General features: G+C 44.1%; 1 protein-coding gene across 2 annotated transcripts in view; it reads left to right on the top strand.

Moving 5' to 3' along the window:
• The window catches only part of OXCT1 (3-oxoacid CoA-transferase 1), a 468,078-nt gene that overhangs the window by 216,924 nt on the left and 231,538 nt on the right, over positions 1-19,616 (top strand). Inside the window, exon 15 of one of the 2 annotated variants that reach the window (XM_030193085.1) lies at positions 792-802. The exons of the other annotated variant lie outside the window; for it this stretch is intronic. The gene's annotated coding sequence lies outside the window, so the exon portion shown is untranslated. Of the gene's footprint in view, positions 1-791; positions 803-19,616 lie in introns of those variants that run through there. 2 annotated transcript variants of the gene reach the window in all.

Raw genomic sequence — 19,616 nt, 5'->3', positions numbered from 1 at the left:
GGTGGTCCGGGAAATTATAGACCGGTGAGTCTGACATCGGTGCCGGGCAAAATGGTAGAGACTATTATTAAGAACAAAATTACAGAGTATATTCAAAAGCATGGATTAATGAGACAAAGTCAACATGGATGTAGGGAAGGGAAATCTTGCCTGACCAATCTACTACATTTCTTTGAAGGGGTGAACAAACATGTGGATAAAGGTGAGTTAGTTGATATTGTGTATCTGGATTTTCAGAAGGCGTTTGACAAAGTACCTCATGAAAGACTCCAGAGGAAATTGGAAAGTCATGGGATAGGAGGTAGTGTTCCATTGTGGATTAAAAACTGGTTAAAAGATAGAAAAGAGAGAGTAGGGTTAAATGGTCAGTATTCTCAATGGAGAAGGGTAGTTAGTGGGTTTCCCCAGGGCTCTGTGCTGGGACCGCTGCTTTTTAACATATTTATAAATGACCTAGAGATGGGAGTAACTAGTGAGGTAATTAAATTTGCTGATGACACAAAGTTATTCAAAGTCATTAAATCACGGTAGGATTGTGAAAAATTACAAGAGGACCTTACAAGACTTGGAGATTGGGCGTCTAAATGGCAGATTACGTTTAATGTGAGCAACTGCAAAATGATGCATGTGGGAAAGAGGAATCCGAATCATAGCTACGTCATGCAAGGTTACACGTCAGGAGTCATGGACCAAGAAAGGGATCTAGGTGTCGTCGTCGATGATACGTTGAAACATTCTGCTCAGTGTGCTGCTGCGGCTAAGAAAGCAAATAGAATGTTAGTTATTATTAGGAAAGGAATGGAAAACAAAAATGAGGATGTTATAATGCCTTTATATCGCTCCATGGTGCGACCGCACCTCGAATATTGTGTTCAATTCTGGTTGCCGCATCTCAGAAAAGATATAGTGGAATTAGAAAAAGGTGCAGAGAAGGGCAACGAAAATGATAAAGGGGATGGGATGACTTTCCTATGAGGAAAGGCTAAAGTGGCTAGGGCTCTTCAGTTTGGAGAAAAGGCGGTTGAGGGGAGATATGATAGAGGTCTATAAAATAATGAGTGGAGTTGAACGGGTAGATGTGAAGCGTCTGTTTACACTTTCCAAAAATAGTAGGACTAGGGGGCATGCGATGAAGCTACAATGTAGTAAATTTAAAACGAATCGGAGAAAATATTTCTTCACTCAACATGTAATTAAACTCTGGAATTCGTTGCCAGAGAATTTGGTAAAGGTGGTTAGCTTAGCGGAGTTTTAAAAAGGTTTAGACAGCTTCCTAAAGGAAAAGTCCATAGACCATTATTATATGGACTTGGGGGAAAATCCACTATTTCTGTGATAAGCAGTATAAAATGTTTTGTACTTTTTTGGGATCTTGCCAGGTATTTGTGGCCTGGATTGGCCACTGTTGGAAACAGGATGCTGGGCTTGATGGACATTTGGTCTTTCCCAGTATGGCAATACTTATGTAGACAGGAAATGATGATGTCAGTCAGCATCCTCTTGCAGGTCTATAAAGGAAGTGAAGGGTTTCCAGGAAGTAAAACAGATTTTTCTTGGCAAGGAATGCTGCTGGAGACCACAAAAAACAAGTGATGGGTGTGACTGTACCCTCTCTCTGAAGCCCCCCCCCCCTCAAACCTGTGGGTTCATGTTTGAGGGAATAAAGATGATGGCGGTCTTACACCTGCAGGAACATGAACATTTTCAGCAGGTTCCCATGTATTATCCTCAGCTCCAAAGCCCTTCCAAGCAAGAGGATAGGTTAGTCTCTCCCTTATCCTTCTGACATCTAAAACATCTTGCATTCCATAAGGCATTTGGGCCCACCAGTATTGATGTACCACTGATTGAAGGGTCTTCTTTTCCCCAGGCACCCTGTAGATTTGAAGTTGTGTGCACAGTGCATGGCCCACTTCCTTGTCTGCTTAGGGACCAGAGTTTTTCCTGGAGATACAGTTATCTGGGAGATAGCAAAAATCTTTGCAGGGTCCAAGATGGGCTGTGATTCCGAGATGGAAAGTGAGGAAGCCTTGCCCTGGGGTGACATCTTACCTGTTCGGAGATCTCTATGGCAGTCACACTCCCTCAGAGGCGATAATTTCTTGGCTTGCTTCTTGCAAGAAACATCTGCGATAGAGGCAGAGCTGGCATATTGAGAGGCAGAGGTAAATCCAACTTGGTAGGGCTAGCTGAGGGTCTACAGGTGTGAAGCAAGACTAAGCAGGTTGGGCTCCAGGCTAGAATATCTCCTGAGCTGTGCCTGCTCCCAAGGGCTGCCACTTCTCCATCTACTCTGTGCTGCTCCCAAAAGCTTCCTAGCTTCAGGCTGGCTCCCAGGGGCTTTTGCTCTCTGTGTCCCCGGCTGGCTCAATCCGTCCTCCTTTTTCTGGAGCCATATGGTAACCCTATCTGTGTCTTCAGAGAAGCCTGTAAAGGTACTTGCCCTGCTGGAATTCAGATTTATCAGCCTTTATCAAAGCTCTATAATCACCAGTTCCAGGGGTTCCCTACTAGAGAGCAATCTCCACACCGAGCCAGAAACCCACAGATGGTTCAGTATGAGTCAAGTTCTTTACCAAACCTTTTCTCTCAAACTCCCTTCACTATTAGTGCCATCAGTCACCTTTCCCCCTAAACTCGTGGGGAGCAGGTTTTCATTTTCCTCATTTTGATTCTGCTTTCTTCATACAGTGTGTAGGCAAAATTTGACCACAAGCTTTATTACTTTCAGTGACTTAATCCCCTTAAAGTGTGTGGAAATGCTCCCATCCACCTATTTTCTATTTACATACAGGCAGAGCTGTGGGATCCATCCCCTCTCCTGCAAACTGTGACAAAATTGGCTGTAATTTTTCTAATTCCACTATATCTTTTTTTGAGATACAGTGACCAGAATGGCACACAGTATTGATGATGCAGTTGCACCATGGAGCAATACAAATGCATTATAACATTACAATTTTTGTTTTCCATTCCTTTCCTAATAATTCCTAACATTCTATTTGCTTTCTTATTCACCGTTGCACACTGAGCATAGGTTTTCAAAGTATCAACAATGACACCTAGATCCTTTTCTTGGACGATGACTCCTAATGTGGAACCTTGCATCACATAGCTATAGTTTGGGTTCCTCTTTTGCACATGCAACACTTTGCACTTGCTCACATTAAACATCATGTACCATTTGGATGCCCAGTCTCCCAGTATTGTAAGGTTCTCTTGAAATTTTTCACAATCCTCTTTCAATTTAACAACTTTGAATAACTTTGTGTCATCAGCAAATTTAGGGCCCTATTTACTAAGGTGCACTATCATTTTTAGCTCACGATATTGTGGGCATCTACACGATTAGGGTGCACTAATGCGCAGTGTGTGCTAAAAACGCTAGTGCGCCTTATAAATAAGGCCTTTAATTACCTCACTAGTTATTCCCATCTCTAGATCATTTATAAATATGTTTTAAAAAAGCAATCCTAGGACAGACCCCTGGGAAACCCTACTATCTACTCTTCTTCATCAAGTATTCTGACCATTTATCCCTACTCTCTGTTTTCTATCTTTTAACCAGTTTTTAATCCACAATAGGACATTACATCCTATCCCTTGACTTTCTAGTTTTCTCAAGAGTCTTTCATGGTATTTTGTCAAATGCCTTTTGAAAATCCAAATACACAATATTATTATTATTAGCATTTGTATATGTTTATTCACACCTAAAAGAAATTTAATAGATTGATGAAGCAAGATTTCCCTTGACTAAATCCATGTTGGCTTTGTCTCATTAATCAATGCTTATGTATATGCTCTTTAATTTTGTTCTTTAGAATAGTCTCTACCATTTTGACCGGCACCGACGTCAGGTTCACCGGTCTATAATTTCCAAGATCACCTCCGGAACCCTTTTTAAAAATTGACATTACATTGTCCACTCTGCAATCTTTTAGTACCATGTTTGATTTTAAAGATAAATTACATATTGCTAACAGTAGCTTTGCAAGTTCATTTTTCAATTCTTTCTGTACTCTGGGATGTATACCATCTGTTACAGTCAATTTGCTACTCTTCAGTTTGTCAAATTGCCCCATTACATCTTTCAGTTTTACAGAAATTTGTTTCAGTTTCTCTGACTCATCAGCATTGAATACCATTTCTGGCACTATCTCTCCCACATCGTCCTCAGCGAAAACCGAAGCAAAGAATTAATTTAGTCTTTCCACTACGGTCTTGTCTTCACTAGGTGCCCCTTTTACCCCTCGGTCATCTAGCAGTCCAACTGATTCTTTTAATGGCTTCTTGCTTGTAATATACCTAAAAAAGGTTTTTAATATGTGTTTTTGCCTCCAGTGCAGTATTCTTTTCAAAATCTCTGTTTGCCTTTCTTTTCTGTGCTTTGCATTTGACATGCATATTCCTTATGCTGTTTCCCATTATTTTCAGTCAGATTCTTCTTCCATTTTCTGAAGGATTTTGTTTTAGCTCTAATAGCTTCCTTCACTTCACTTTTTAACTATGTCAGCTGTCATTTAGCCTTCTTTATTCCTTTTTTAATACATGAAATATATCTGGTCTGGGTTTCCAGGATGGCATTTTTGAACAACATCCACAACTGATGTAAATTTTTGACCTTTGCAGCTGTTCCTATAAGTTGTGGGGTTTTTTTTAAACCATTCTAATTTTTTTCATAGTCTCCTTTTTGGTAATTAAATGTTAACGCATTGGATTTCGTGTGTGTACTTACTCCAGAGATTATAACAAATCTGATCATGTTATGAACATTGTTATCAAGTGGCCCCAGCACCATTACCTCCTGCACCAGATCATGTGTTCCACTAAGGACTAGGTCTAGAATTTTTCCCTCTCTTGTTCATTCCTGAACCAGCTGCTCTATAAAGCTAGAGGTAGGTAATTGGGCAGTCTTACACATATGAAGAGGTCCTTTGTGATCCCTCCTTCCTCAAGGTCAAGGGTCATGGATCATAAATTTGATATACTGGCTTTCTGTGGTTCAGCCAAAGTGGTTTACATTTATTTTATGCAGGCACTTTCTTTGTGGGCTCACAGTCTAAGATTTTGGGTAATGGAGGGTTCTTGCCCATTGCAATAACCATTTGGTTTTCCTCTTCTCTATAGAGGTGGGGCAGATAGGGCAGTTTGCTTATCTAGTGCTCTTCTATTCTTGCCTGTGGATGCCTCTCCCTGGGTAGTTTGGCTGTCTCAATTTATTAAAAAAAAAAAAAAAAAGGGAGCGAGATAGAGAAAATAATGTATGGGAGGAACAGAGACGTCTGTGTAATTCACTAATCCCTTATCTGTCTTGAATAGATTGTAAGGTCTGTTGAGCAGGGATTGTCTCATATATGTTATATTACTCCTGCTGGAATTCTCCACTACTGTGGAGAGCAGAATTTGCACAGAATTCCACATTTTTGTGCAGAATCTGTGCTCTGAGTGTTTGCTGGCTAGTCTCCCCAGCCAGCAGGAAAGCCTTGCTGGGTCTCCCGCTCCCCCAAACATTGGTCCCGCTGCCCCCGAGCCTTGGTCCCGCCCCCGAGCCTTGCTGCTGCTGTCCTCAAGCCTTGGTCCCACCGTCCAGCCGCCCACCCTCCCCTGGCCTATCTGACTACATCCTAGTGGTCTAGAGGCTTTATCGGGGGCAGGAAAGAACTCAACTCATTTCTGCCTGCTACCACTGCTCTGGGCTGGTGCCTTCACTTTTTTAAAATTGCCACCGAGACCAAGTGGTAATCTCATGAGAGTGCCACAGGAAGTCTCCGTGGCCATTTGGAAAAAGCGGCATCACCGGCCCTGAGCAGCTGCAGCTGGCAGGACAGAGTGGACTTCTTTCCTGCTCCAAAGAGGTACTCCTGTGCAGCTGCTCCTCACGGGGATGTGCAGGGGTGGCTGAAAAAAAAGCATGTATGTGGGTGCAGGGAGCGAGCTGTAAAAAAAAAAAAAAAGGTGGATGCTATATATGTTTGGGGAGAAGCTGTAAAATAAAGGTGGCTGCTGTGGGAGAAGGGGGCTGTTAAGAAAAGATGGCTGCTTTGGAAAAAAAAGTGGCTGCTGTGAGGCAGAGGGTGCTTTTAAAAAAGGTGGCTGCTATGTGGGGGGAAGGGGGATGTAAAAAAAGGTGGCTGCTGTGGTGCAGAGTGGGCTATAAAAATGCGGATGCTTTGTGTTGGCGGGGGCTGTGAAAAAAAGGTGGATACTATGTGTGGGTGTGTAGAGGGGGTCTATAAAAAAAGGTGGATACTATGGGTGGAGGGAGGGCTGTAAAAAAGGTGGATGCTATGTGTGGGTGCTTGGAGGGGGCTGGAAAAAAATATGAATGCTGGTAAAAATATGTATGGTATCTGTGTACAGGGATGGGTCTGTAATACTGAGTTGTTTCTGTTTTCTTGCAATAAAGATTCTGCTTCTATTATTACATCTCCTCCGGTGTTTGAGAAGAGCCTACTCTCCCTACTCTTTGCTTCTGCATCTGTAATATTGGTTACATTATAACTAATATACTTGCATAATTTACAAATTTTTGGTGCAGAATTTTGATTTTTTTTAATGCAGAATTCTGGCAGGAATATTATATGTACAGCACTGCATACATCTAGTATTGTTGTAGAAATAAGAAGTAGTAGTACTGTGTCTACTGCAGCAGAAGCTTCTAACTTTGGAATCAGTTGGACCACTAGATGACCGAGGAGTAAAAGGGGCAATCAGGGAAGACAAAGCTGTAACGGAGAGATTAAATGAATTCTTTGCTTCTGTCATCACCGAGGAAGACTTGGGTGGGATACTGGTGCCGGAAATGGTATTCGAAGCTGACGAGTCTCAGAAACTTAATGAATTCTCCGTAAACCTGGAGGATGTAATGGGGCAGTTCTACAAACTGAAGAGTATCAAATCTCCTGGACCAGATGGTATTCATCCCAGAGTACTGATAGAGCTGAAAATGAGCTTGTGGAGCTATTGTTAGAAATATGTAATTTATCCTTAAAATCGAGCTTGGTACAGGAAAATTGGAGGGTGGCCAATATAACGCCGATTTTTAAAAAAGGTTCCAGAGGAGATCCGGGAAATTATAGACCGGTGAGTCTGACGTCGGTGCCGGGCAAAATGGTAGAGACTATTATTAAGAACAAAATTACAGAGCATATTCAAAAGCATGGATTAATGAGACAAAGTCAACATGGATTTAGTGAAGGGAAATCTTGCCTGACCAATCTACTACATTTCTTTGAAGGGGTGAACAAACATGTGGATAAAGGTGAGCCGGTTGATATTGTGTATCTGGATTTTCAGAAGGCGTTTGACAAAGTACCTCACGAAAGACTCCAGAGGAAATTGGAGAGTCATGGGATAGGAGATAGTATTCTATTGTGGATTAAAAACTGGTTAAAAGATAGAAAAGAGAGAGTAGGGTTAAATGGTCAGTATTCTCAATGGAGAAGGGTAGTTAATGGGGTTCCCCAGGGCTCTGTGCTGGGACCGCTGCTTTTTAACATATTTATAAATGACCTAGAGATGGGAGTAACTAGTGGGGTAATTAAATTTGCTGATGACACAAAGTTATTCAATGTCGTTAAATCGCGGGAGACTGGGCGTCTAAATGGCAAATGACGTTTAATTTGAGCAAGTGCAAAGTGATGCATGTGGGAAAGAGGAACCCGAATTATAGTTATGTCATGTAAGGTTCCACGTTAGGAGTCACGGACCAAGAAAGGGATCTAGGTGTCATCGTTGATGATATGTTGAAACCTTCTGCTCAGTGTGCTGCTGCAGCTAAGAAATGTTAGGCATTATTTATTTATTTTGTTGCATTTGTATCTGTCAGGCTTGCCCAGTGGAGGTTGAGCTCTTGTGCCCGATGGAGGAAGATTCCTCAGCGAGCTGTCGGCCAACCCCAAGTTCCCCCTGTGTCCCCCTCCGTTCCCCAGGGGTTGAGCCCCCAGTGCGGGAAGCAAACAGCAGAGAGAACTGAGTCAAGAACGAAGTCCCCGGGGCATGGCCAAGCAACGGCAGAAGCACGACCAGGAGCCAACAGAGGTCAGTACCGGGCAGCAAGCAGTAGCAGATCCAGGAACAGGCAAAGGTCAATACCAGGCAGCAAACAGTAGCAGATCCAGGAACAGGCAAAGGTCAATACCAGGCAGCAAACAGAAGTAGATCCAGAAGCACTGCAACTACCCAGGAAACAGAGTAGAAGCCGAAGCATGGGAGGACTGGAGGCAGGGCTTTAAATATGACAGGAATTAGGCCCAAACATGCACAACTGTCTTCAAGATAGCTGCCCCCACCAGAGACGTCTTCAAGCCCAAATATGGACTTCCTTCCTGTGGCTGCCCAGCTCCAAGATGGCCGCCCCAACCTAAGATGTCCACCTCTAAGATGGCCGCCCTATCCTGGAGATGCCCACATCTAAGATGGCCTCCATCTCCTCAGATGCCCATACCTTGCGCAAGCAGGTAACATGACAGTATCCCACATTTTCCCACCTATTTGCAGACTCAATGTGGCTTACAATAATACATCATGACAATCGTCAATCAAGAGTAGATAAGCAATTGGTTACATAAAGAACAAGTGTAACAAAATGAATATAATCAATTCAATAAATCAGAAAACAGATTAATCAATTCAATAAATGAGAAAACAGATTATTAGGAAAGGAATGGAAAACAAAAATGAGGATGTTATAATGCCTTTGTATCGCTCCATGGTGCGACCGCACCTCGAATATTGTGTTCAGTTCTGGTTGCCGCATCTCAAAAAAGATATAGTGGAATTAGAAAAGGTGCAGAGAAGGGCGTCAAAAATGATGAAGGGGACGGGACGACATCCCTATGAGGAAAGGCTAAAGCGGCTAGGGCTCTTCAGCTTGGAGAAAAGGCGGCTGGGGAGATATGATAGAGGTCTATAAAATAATGAGTGGAGTTGAACAGGTAGATATGATGCATCTGTTCACGCTTTCCAAAAATAGTAGGACTAGGGGGCATGCGATGAACAGGGGCGTAGCTACGGGTGGGCCTGGGTGGGCCCAGGCCCACCCAATTTCACCTCTGGCCCGCCCACCCAATCGCACACACACACGCCCGCCCACTTTTCTTCCAGGCCCACGCCAGCCCCAGCTCCCATTACCGGCCACTGCTGCTTTTCCAGTTGAGCAGCAGGGCCGGCGCTACAAAAAGAAGAAGCGCTCAGCTGATTGAGCTAAGCGCCAACGCTAACGAGAAAAAATGTTAAAAAAAAAAGCGCGGCACCAGGTCCGCAGGCAGCCTTGAGGCATTGGCTGCTGGCTCTGCAGGCTCCTCCCTTCTCTTACGTCACTGCCCCTGGAGCGAAACAGGGGCAGTGATGTAGGGAGACGGGAGGAGCCTGCAGAGCCAGCAGCCAATGCCTCAAGGCTGCCTGCGGACCTGGTGCCGCGCTTTTTTTTTTTAAACATTTTTTCTCGGTAGCGTTGGCGCTTAGCTCAATCAGCTGAGCGCTTCTTCTTTTTGTAGCGCCGGCCCTGCTGCTCAACTGGAAAAGCAGCAGTGGCCGGCAATGGGAGCTGGGGCTGGCGGGCCTGAATCAGGAGAGGGGAAAACAGATGGAAGGATGGGGAGAAAGAGGGAAAACAGATGGAAGGATAGGGAGAAAGAGGGAAAACGGATGGAAGGATGGCAGAGAGAGGGAAAACGGATGGAAGGATGGGGAGAGAAAGAGGGAAAACAGATGGAATGATGGGGAGAGAGAGGGAAAACGGATGGAAGGATGGCAGAGAGAGGGAAAACAGATGGAAGGATGGGGAGAGAAAGAGGGAAAACAGATGGAAGAATGGGGAGAAAGAGGGGAGATGGATGAAAGGATGCAGAGAGAAAGGGGAGAGACTGGAAGGATGTGGAGAGAGAAGGGACACTGAACAGAAAAGGGTAGAGAGATAGAGAGACACTGGTTAGAAGGAGGGAGAGAGAGACATTAGATGGAAGGATGAGGAGAGAGGGTAGATGGGTGGAAGGATGGGGAGAGAAAGAGGGAAGACGCTGGATGGAAGGGTAGGGTGAAAGAGGTGACAATGGATGGAAGGATGCAGAAAGAAAGAGGGGAGACTATTGTAAGGATGGGGAGAGAGAGGGGAGACACTGGAAGGATGGGGAGAGAAAGAGGAGAGCTGCTGCATGGAAAGGGGGAGTAGTGAAAGATTGGAGAATAAGAGGAAGGGGCATGGGGAGAACAAGGGTGATAAAAAGATGAAAAGCCATAAGTAGATGAAGGAAATTAAAGAATAGATAGTAAGAATGAATTAAATCAGGACAGAGAGAGAGAGAGAGGCAGAAAAATATTGAAGAAAGCTAAGAAAAAGGAGAGAAAAATGAGAAATGGCCAGGAAACCGTGGCAGAAGAGTTAAGCGAAAACGAAGGAAAGCAGAATCTAGAGACTGGGAGCAACACAATGAGAAAAAGTAAATGGCCATACAACAAAGGTAAAGAAAATAATTTTATTTTTAATTTAGGATAAAGTAATATGGTACCTGTGTTAATAAAGTTTCAGAGACCAATACTTCCTTCCTTAGGTCAGGAGAGGATACCATAACAGCATTATACTGACCTGAGGCAGGAGGTTTTGGCCTCTGAAAGCTCACTGAAAATGTGACTAAATTTTGCTGGGGAGGGGAGGTAGAGAGAAAATTTTGTGCCCACCCACTTTGGGTTCAGGCCCACCCAAAATCAGCAGTCTGGCTACGCCACTGGCGATGAAGCTACAATGCAGTAAATTTAAAATGAATCTGAGAAAATATTTCTTCACTCAACATGTAATTAAACTCTGGAATTCATTGCGAGCGAATGTGGTAAAGGTGGTTAGCTTAGCGGAGTTTTAAAAAGGTTTGGACGGCTTCCTAAATGAAAAGTCCATAGACCATTATTAAATGGACTTGGGGGAAAATCCACTATTTCTGTGATAAGCAGTATAAAATGTTTTGTACTTTTTTGGGATCTTGCCAGGTATTTGTGACCTGGATTGGCCACTGTTGGAAACAGGATGCTGGGCTTGATGGACATTTGGTCTTTCCCAGTATGGCAATACTTATGTACTTATGGTGTGCTAGGACATCCACCTGGCTAGAACAAAAGAGTGAAAGTAGTTCAGTAGTTTGTAAGCAGTGCCCCCTCTGATGAGGTACGGTCTCAGTAGGATGGTTGTTTGGGAGAGAGTCAAAAGTGTTGTCCCTCCCTTATTCTAGTACCTTGATCTCGGGGAATCTTTTGGGTAGGTCATGAAGCATTTTAGCTATGAGAAGGATTGTGTCATACTGAGTAGTCATAATTTATTCCTCTCCCTGATTAACACCTGATAGAGAGTGATGGAACATTACAACCTGATTTTCCTGATATAACCTCAAGATATCCTGCTCTGAGGCTTTATATTTGCTTCATGATGGGGAGAAGTGTGTCATGGACAGTCCCCTGTGGGAGAGGTTCTCCCTTCTTTGTAGATATAGTATGGAAGGGGAGGGGCTCAAGGTTCAGGGACCTCCAAAATGGTTTGGGAGGGCTTTGTTAACAGTCTTCATTTTAATATAATCTTTTTGCAGGCATCTTTATTCAGGGGGCCTCAAGATTAAGGTCCTGTTGTCTTGAGCCCAGGCTTCCCTAGTGGGGTCCTGATTGACCTTACAGTAGATAACAACATGCACAGGAGAGTGGTCTTCAACACTCCTGTTGAGAGTCTGGCAGTTCCCTAACAGTTTCACCCAGTGTCTGGAATAATGGTGATACATGTGCCCTTTTGGTGGCCATGTTGCTCATTCAAGTTAGTTCGTAATGAGACCACAGTGTGTGACCCAGCTTCAAAGGCAACACCTACCTGTTGCAGTTCTATCTTCATTACTACAAGCGGCACCTGTCTTTTTTTTTTTTTAATTATATTTATTGAAATTTTTGAATAACAATATATAACACTTGTCATGGCACAATCATATGGCACATATATATAACTTCCATAACCAATAACAGGAAAATGAACAAATTCCCTCCTCCCTCCCTACCCCTCTACCTAACATGAGAAACTCTTACTCATTAGTGAAGGTTAGTCGTATTAAGGTCGATTATTCGCTTTCAAAGTCTAGGAACAATCAAGTGGGGCGCATCAAGATCTATCCCATTGTGTCCTCTCCATGTGCGGTATCGCTCCCATAGCAGGTTAAATTTTGTTATATGTCCCGATTTCAAGGCTGTCAGTTTTGACATTTGGTAGAGATAGTCCATCTTATGTATCACCCGGATCACCGTTGGTGCCATTATACTTTTCCACGCTGCCGCCAATGCTATTTTCCCAGCTATAAACCATATAGAAGTAAGTCTGTGGTCAGAAAGGCGCACTCCAGGTGGACGAACATGTAGTAAGCATATCTCAGGTTTAGCTGAATATCGCACCCCAGTCACTTGAGCAAACGTATCAATCAATTCTGTCCAATATATCTGGATCCTAGGACAGAACCACCAGATATGGGCCATGTCCCCCACCATTGTACATCCTCTCCAACAGTGATCAGACCCTTTCCCATACATTTTTACCAATCTCTTTGGAGTATAATACCATTGATACAATATTTTATAGCTGTTTTCAGTGAGAGAACTAGATACAGAGGCATGTAACATGTGTTCTAAAGCTTTTTCCCATTGGGTCTCATCTAGAGTTATCTGTAGATCTCGCTCCCATCGTTGTATATAGTATTGGATTGGAGCCTGATCAGCAAGCAGGGCCCCATATAGGCGAGACACACATCCCCTATGGCTACCCGCCCTCATTGCTCTTTCTATATCTACCTCCTCCCGCATCAGTTCTATCTTTGCTTTCTTATTTATATAATCTCTATATCGTTGGTAGTGAAATAGGTGAGAGGATGGTAATCCATAGTCCTCCTGTAATTCTTCAAATGGGATTACTTGGTCATCCTCCCACAGTTGACTTAGCGTGATAAGACCCCTCCTTTCCCATTGGCCATAGAGAGGATTGTCTACCCCCAACGGGCATCCCGGGGCAGTTTTTATTGTCATCTGTTGAAAATGTATTCTGTTGGGTAGAGTCCTTTGCCTGACCGCCCACCATGTTTGCAAGGGGTATTGCACTGCTATTGGGGCTTTTCTAATATAAGACTGGAGTTGGCTCTTTGGCAGCCACAGTATAGAGCGTAAGTTTGCTAGTCCCATCCAGTGTTGTTCCATCTGGACCCATGATTTAGTACTACCAGTGCTCCACTCTGCTAATACTCGTAACTGTGCTGCTTGGTGGTATAAAGCAAAATTTGGGACTCCCATTCCTCCTCTTTTTTTTGATTGGTACATAACAGCCGCTCGTACCCGTGGTGGTTTGTGTTGCCATATATAGGCGAAAACCTTTCTGTTAAGTTGTCGAAAAAATCCCTTTGGTACTGGTAATGGCAGTGCGAGGAACAGGTATAAAAGTTTGGGCAAAATCATCATTTTTATGGCTGCCACACGTCCCAACCAAGACAGCTCCAACCCCTCCCATCTGTCAAGATCTCGAAAAAATTCTTTAAGTTTCTGGGGATAGTTAGCTTGATGGAGGTCTGACAATTTGGGTGTTAATTGAATGCCTAGATATCGGAGGGACCGCTGGACCCATTTGATCTGGAATTGTTGTCGCAGTGAGGCTTCGTCCCCTGCCGCCAGTCCCAATCCCAAGGCCTCAGATTTTTCTATATTCACCCGGAACCCGGACATGGTGCCGTATTGATTCAATTCTTGTAATATATATGGTAAGGACTCGCCTGGATTAGTCACTGTTAATAAGATATCATCGGCGAATAGCATGACTTTGTGTGTTAGATGCCCCACCTGGAGACCGTGTATGCGTGGATGTTGATGTATGCATTGGGCCAAGGGCTCCATTGTTAGTGCAAACAGCAGTGGAGACAAGGCACAACCCTGACGGGTCCCACGTTCCAATGTTATTGGGTCAGAGTTGGATCCATTGATTCTCAGTATTGCTAATGGCTGGGTATATAATAGTTGGAGCCATACTATAAACCGTCCTACAAATCCCATTCGCTTTAGTACTGCAAACATAAAGACCCAATTGACCCTATCAAACGCCTTTTCGGCGTCTAAAGACAGGAGCAACATTGGCTGTCTGTTATTGGTTGCCTCCTGAATCAAGTGGAGTGCCCTGCGAATGTTATCTATTGCTTGCCTTCCCATGATGAATCCCGCCTGGTCCTCTTGTACCAGCTTCGGCATGAGTCTTTGTAGTCTCTTAGCCAATATCTTAGTAAAAAGCTTATAGTCCGATCCCAACAAGGAGATCGGACGGTAGGAACCACAGTATTGTGGATTCTTTCCGGGTTTAGGCAAAACTACTACATTTGCTATCCGCCAGGTGTAAGATAGCTCCTCTTGGGTATCAAGCTCATTAAATGCTCGGACCAGTAAAGGGATCAAGAGCTTGCTATACCGTTTATAAAATTTGTTTGTGAATCCATCTGGGCCCGGGGATTTACCGTTAGGCATATCGCTTATGGCCCACGCCACCTCATCTAATGTGATCGGTGCAGAGAGCGCCTCCGCTTCTACCATTGTCAATGTGGGAAGCGCCGCCTTTGCAAGATAATTCTGGGCTTCCTGCGCATCTAAAGTACCCTCCGTTTTGTATAGGGCCGTGTAAAAGTCTGAGAAGACTGTCCTGATATCTTCTCGTGTTATATATAATTTCCCCTCCCTATTGAATATGGAAGGTACTTGTGTATGGCTACAGTGCTTTTTTAACTTAAATGCTAGTAGTCGTGAAGCTTTGTTTCCAAATTCGAAATGAGCTTGTCTCACCCTTTGGAGGTGCTCTGCTATCTCTGCCATTTGAATTTCCCTAAGCTCTGTCCATAATGCGTGTATTCGGTGGTTTATAGCTCCCACCCCCGGTCGCCCTGCACATTGTTCAGTGAGGTCTCTTAATTCCGCGTGTATTTGTTGGGTCCTCGCTCTTACTTGTCGTTCTAGGTGGATCTGTAAGGATATAACTTTTCCCCGGAGCACGGCCTTACATCCTTCCCAGAGGATCCCAGCTGATACTTCATTATTATCATTGATGTCAATGTACTCTCTAATATCTGCTTCTATCCTGGCGGCTATGATTGGGTCTGCTAATAGTTTGTCACTAAAGCGCCACTGTGGCGTCTCAGGGCTCATTACCTTCAATTTCAGCTCAAGGACTACTGGAGCATGGTCTGACCATGTCCTCGGATATATCTGAATATCAACTGCATTTGTCATTAATGTCAAGTGTCCCATCCAAAAATCTATGCGGGAATGAGAGTTGTGTACAGCCGAGTAAAATGTATAACTTTTAGTTTGAGGGTTTCTGTGTCGCCAAATGTCTACTAGCTGCCATTGTCTCATGAATTTATATAATTGGGATCGATCTGCTCGTGAGTAGCGTATCCCTTGCGTAGAGTTATCTAGTGTTGGTTGCAGTGTGAGATTATAATCACCACCCATTAAAAGGGTCCCTTCAACATGTTTAGAGAGGAGCACTGATAGGTCCGAATAGAAGGCACCTTGTTGGTCATTGGGGGCGTATATATTTAAAAGTGTCAACACCTCTCCTTCCACTTTTACAATCATCAATAAATATCTACCCCCTTTGTCCCTTACTATTCGTTGCACTTGCCAGGGGTATTTATTGGATAATGCTATCAGGACTCCGTTTTTTTTTCTTTCTGTGAGACTTGATGCGAAAAATACTTGCTGTGATCTCATATTACTACACAGACGCTCTGCCTCCTGCAGTAAATGGGTCTCTTGAATAAACGTTATATCAGCATGGAGGCGTTTTATCTCTTGAATCATAAGATGTCTCTTTCCTGGGGAATTAAGTCCCTTTACATTAAGGGTCATGCATTTGACAATACTCATCTCAACTGTGTGACAATCTCTTTTGTCCCTCTTCTATTCCCAATCCTCTGGTCTATCCCCTCTTGAAAGTCCTGCTCTCTAACCTTCAGGTAATGTCGAATCTGATCTGATCTCCCCCCAACTAGAAACTCTCTTACCCTCCCCTCCCCCTTTAAGACATCCTCGTATCCCAAGCACAAGGGTGTCATAGAGGGAAGTGACCCACCCACCTACATATTATCAATTAACAATTTGGGCCCCACTGCTTTGGGCAAAGTAATGTGAAGTGCTAAATGCGCAACTGAAAAGCATTTTTTTTTTTCTTTACATGTTAAATGTCATCACCTTACACGATTCAATCTTACAGTCAGTTTCTTGTAACTTATGTTTGGCACCTGTCTTTTGAGTGCATCCTGGTTCTGGGAATCAGAAGTGAAAGGCTTCCAAGCATTACTTGGAGGAAGTCCTTTTTTCTTCAGGGCCCTTTCACTAGCATGCAGATGACCCTAAATTTGGTCAACAAGCTCCCACATATGTTCAGGTAGGGCACCTGATTTTAGTGGGGGGAGGGGGGTCTAGTGAAATTGATCTTCATCTTTGTCTTTTGCACCCCTCTATTGTTTGTGGGGCTCCATCTTGACATCGCACAGGATCATCTCTGGAAGGCTTGTCACTGTCAAAGGAGACTGCTCCGTACCTTCTTGATAGGCTTCAAGAGCATTCAGACTGGTGATGAGGCTCAGAGTGGGGTACAGACAAGTTCTCACCATCTCCCAGGACTTGAGATTTCTTGCAATGCATCAGTTAGTTCCTTGCTTAGATGTTCTGTGATAGTCCCTTCATAACCAATGATAAATTCTGATCCTCCCTGTTAACTTCAGCTTAATCTCTTAGGTTATTTTGAAAGGCCTCTATGTGGTCTGGTTTCCACTTTCCAATTTCTAGCTTTTTAGGACGGAATCTGCACTGATGCATTTGACAGTAGCCCTGGTTGAGTGGCTACAGAGCCCTTCATGGATGTTTATCATGGGCTATGGGGTAACTTTTCTTTTTTTTTTTTTCCTTTATTAATCATTTAATGATTCACACAGCTATGTGATTATACAATTCACATTGAAATAACAAAAGAGATTCTTTACAAAAAGTAATATAAGGAAACAATAAACACTTTTTTTTTCCGTCCACAACTAAAGAAAAGCGATTCCAAGAAAAGGAAAAGAAAAAGAAAAAAGCATTAAGTTATTATTACACACTTACTACCTCTAAATTCAGACTCCAGCCTGCTGTGTAGGAGGGCATGTAACAGTCACTTCAACTCTAGCATCTAAAAAGTCTTTAAGCTGTTTAGGGTCTACAAATTGAAATTGTTTGCCCTCAAGCAGAACAGTACATATACAGGGAAAACGTAAAACAAAATTAGCTTTCAAGGCTTCTACTCTGGGACGGAGTTCCAAAAAGGCCCTCCGTCTCACTTGTGTCGGCCTAGAAAGATCAGGAAAAATCCTAACCTTGGAGCCCATAAACAGTTCATCTAAATGCCTCAGGGAAAGTCTTAACACTGCATTCCGATCCGGCTCCAGCACAAAAGTGACTAACATTGTAGTCCTGTAGGTAATCACATCCAATGAACTTTCTAGGAAGGAAGTAAGGTTCATTTCTTCACCCATTTCTCGTCTAGGGGGGTCTCCTAATGCCCCCCTAGTATTCCAGATGTAATGGGCCCGAGTTATGGGAGGCAATGAGTCTTTGTCCATTCCCAGAATGTCAATCATATATTTTTTCACCATCTCTATTGAAGGAATTAAAGGAGACTTGGGGAAATTGAGAAACCGAAGGTTAAGTCTCCGAGACTGATTTTCAAGGTATTCCAAACGTTTATGTAGGAAAGTATTGTCCTTAACCAAAGCGGATTCCAAAGACCCCATTTCTTGAATCTTAGTATCTACTTTTTCAATCTTAGAGGACTGCTGTGCTGTCACCTGTGCCTGAATCAGAACTGCTTCTGAGAGAGTTTTAATATCATTAGTATTTTCTTTTAGCATACTTTGCATAGAGGAGTGAGTATTATATACCATATCCCACAGTGACTCAAGTGTCACAATAGAGGGTTTACTTATTCCACCTGATGACAAAAGGGAGTGTGGTGGGGTCTCGGTACGAGAAAGTCTATTGATAATAGCTTGTGGCAGTACCTTTGAGGCCAAATCGGCCGAAAACGCAGGGTCCGTGGTCCCACTCAAGTTCGCCGCTGTCCTCCCCTCTGGCAGCTCCGAATTTACCCCTTCGGTATCGGATACTGTCTGGGCTGCGGCGAGCAGTTCACTTCCTGGTTGTGGAGGTTCCCTGCGGTCTTCGGGGCTCAGGGAAACCCCGTCTCCGCTTCCCATCGACGTCGGCACGTCGACAGTGGCAGAAGGAGTCGATGTACATAGAGGTCCCGGCGGCGTCCTGGGAAACTGCAAAATCGATTGCCTCAATGCCGACGAAGGTCCAGGAGCTGAGGGAAGCTCCCTCACCTTCCCCCTCCGCTTTCCCATCGCGAACGACGAGACGAGGGAACCGCAAGAGGCAACAGTCCACAGCGTCCTCAGGGAGCTCACTCAGGTGCGTGTGTGCAAAGCGCCATCGGGGTAACTTTTCTTAGTCCTGGGTTGCAGGGAAACTCTGCTTCTCATAATAGCAGGGTTTTGTAGCCTATGACTTTGGGGGCTCAGGAACCCCCACTCTCTGTTGTATAGATCCTGTTTCCTAATCCTCCTTGAGTAAAGTTCTTTGACAGGTCCCTTGGTCCTATGATGGTGAGCCGTGTGTTATACCTTGGGCTTAGCCCCTTAAATGTTTCCCCTGTTCAGTATCCATCAGGAGAAATGAAACTTTGGAGAGGCTGGTTGTAGCCCTGTTCCAGTTCTGTTTTTTTTTTTTTTCATGTGGATAAAGTGAGCAACTCAAATGTTTGTTTCAGTTGAGGTCTAGAACTGCTGTGCTTCTCTTTCTCACTCTTAGTGGGCTCCTCTGATTGGTCTGAAGATTGGGCTCTTTTAGGGATCTTTTTTTTCTTTAAGGGACATCAGTCCTTGGGCTTGGTGTATTCATCTGGCTCATTTGTGTTCTAGTTTTGTTGTCTCTCCTCCATGTGCTTCAGTGTTTAGGTAGTAGGGCATGCTTTGGGGGAGAGCTCTGGGGATCCTTCTGAGCCTGTTGAATTCTTTATATAACCTAGGTCGCAGTGCTACTTGTAGCAGGCTCACAGCAAGGGATTAGGAACATTAGCAGAATTCTACTCCCCCCCCCCCCCCCCCCAGTCTTCAGGTACTTCCTTTGGTGCTCTTCTAAGTGTCACTTGGAGGGGCATAATCGAAAGGGGCACCCAAGTTTTCCTGAGGACGTCCTCGCAGGACTTCCCGGCGAAGGGGCGGAGAAACCCGCATTATTGAAACAAGATGGGCATCCATCTTTCATTTCGGTAATACAGTCGGGGACGCCCAAATCGCGAAATTTAGGTTGACCTTAGAGATGGTTGTCCCCAATTCTCGGCGATAATGGAAACCGAGGATGCCCGTCTCAGAAACGACCAAATCCAAGCCATTTGGTCATGGTAGGAGCCAGCATTCATAGTGCATTGGTCCCCCTGATATGCCAAGACACCAACCGGGCACCCTAGGGGGCACTGCAGTGGACTTCAGAAATTGCTCCCAGATGCATAGCCCCCTTATCTTGTGTGCTGAGCC

The sequence above is a fragment of the Microcaecilia unicolor genome, chromosome 2 (assembly GCF_901765095.1).
Source record: "Microcaecilia unicolor chromosome 2, aMicUni1.1, whole genome shotgun sequence".
Lineage (NCBI taxonomy): Eukaryota > Metazoa > Chordata > Amphibia > Gymnophiona > Siphonopidae > Microcaecilia > Microcaecilia unicolor.
Note: the sequence above shows the minus strand (reverse complement) of the source record. Positions and strands in the feature narration are given on the sequence as shown.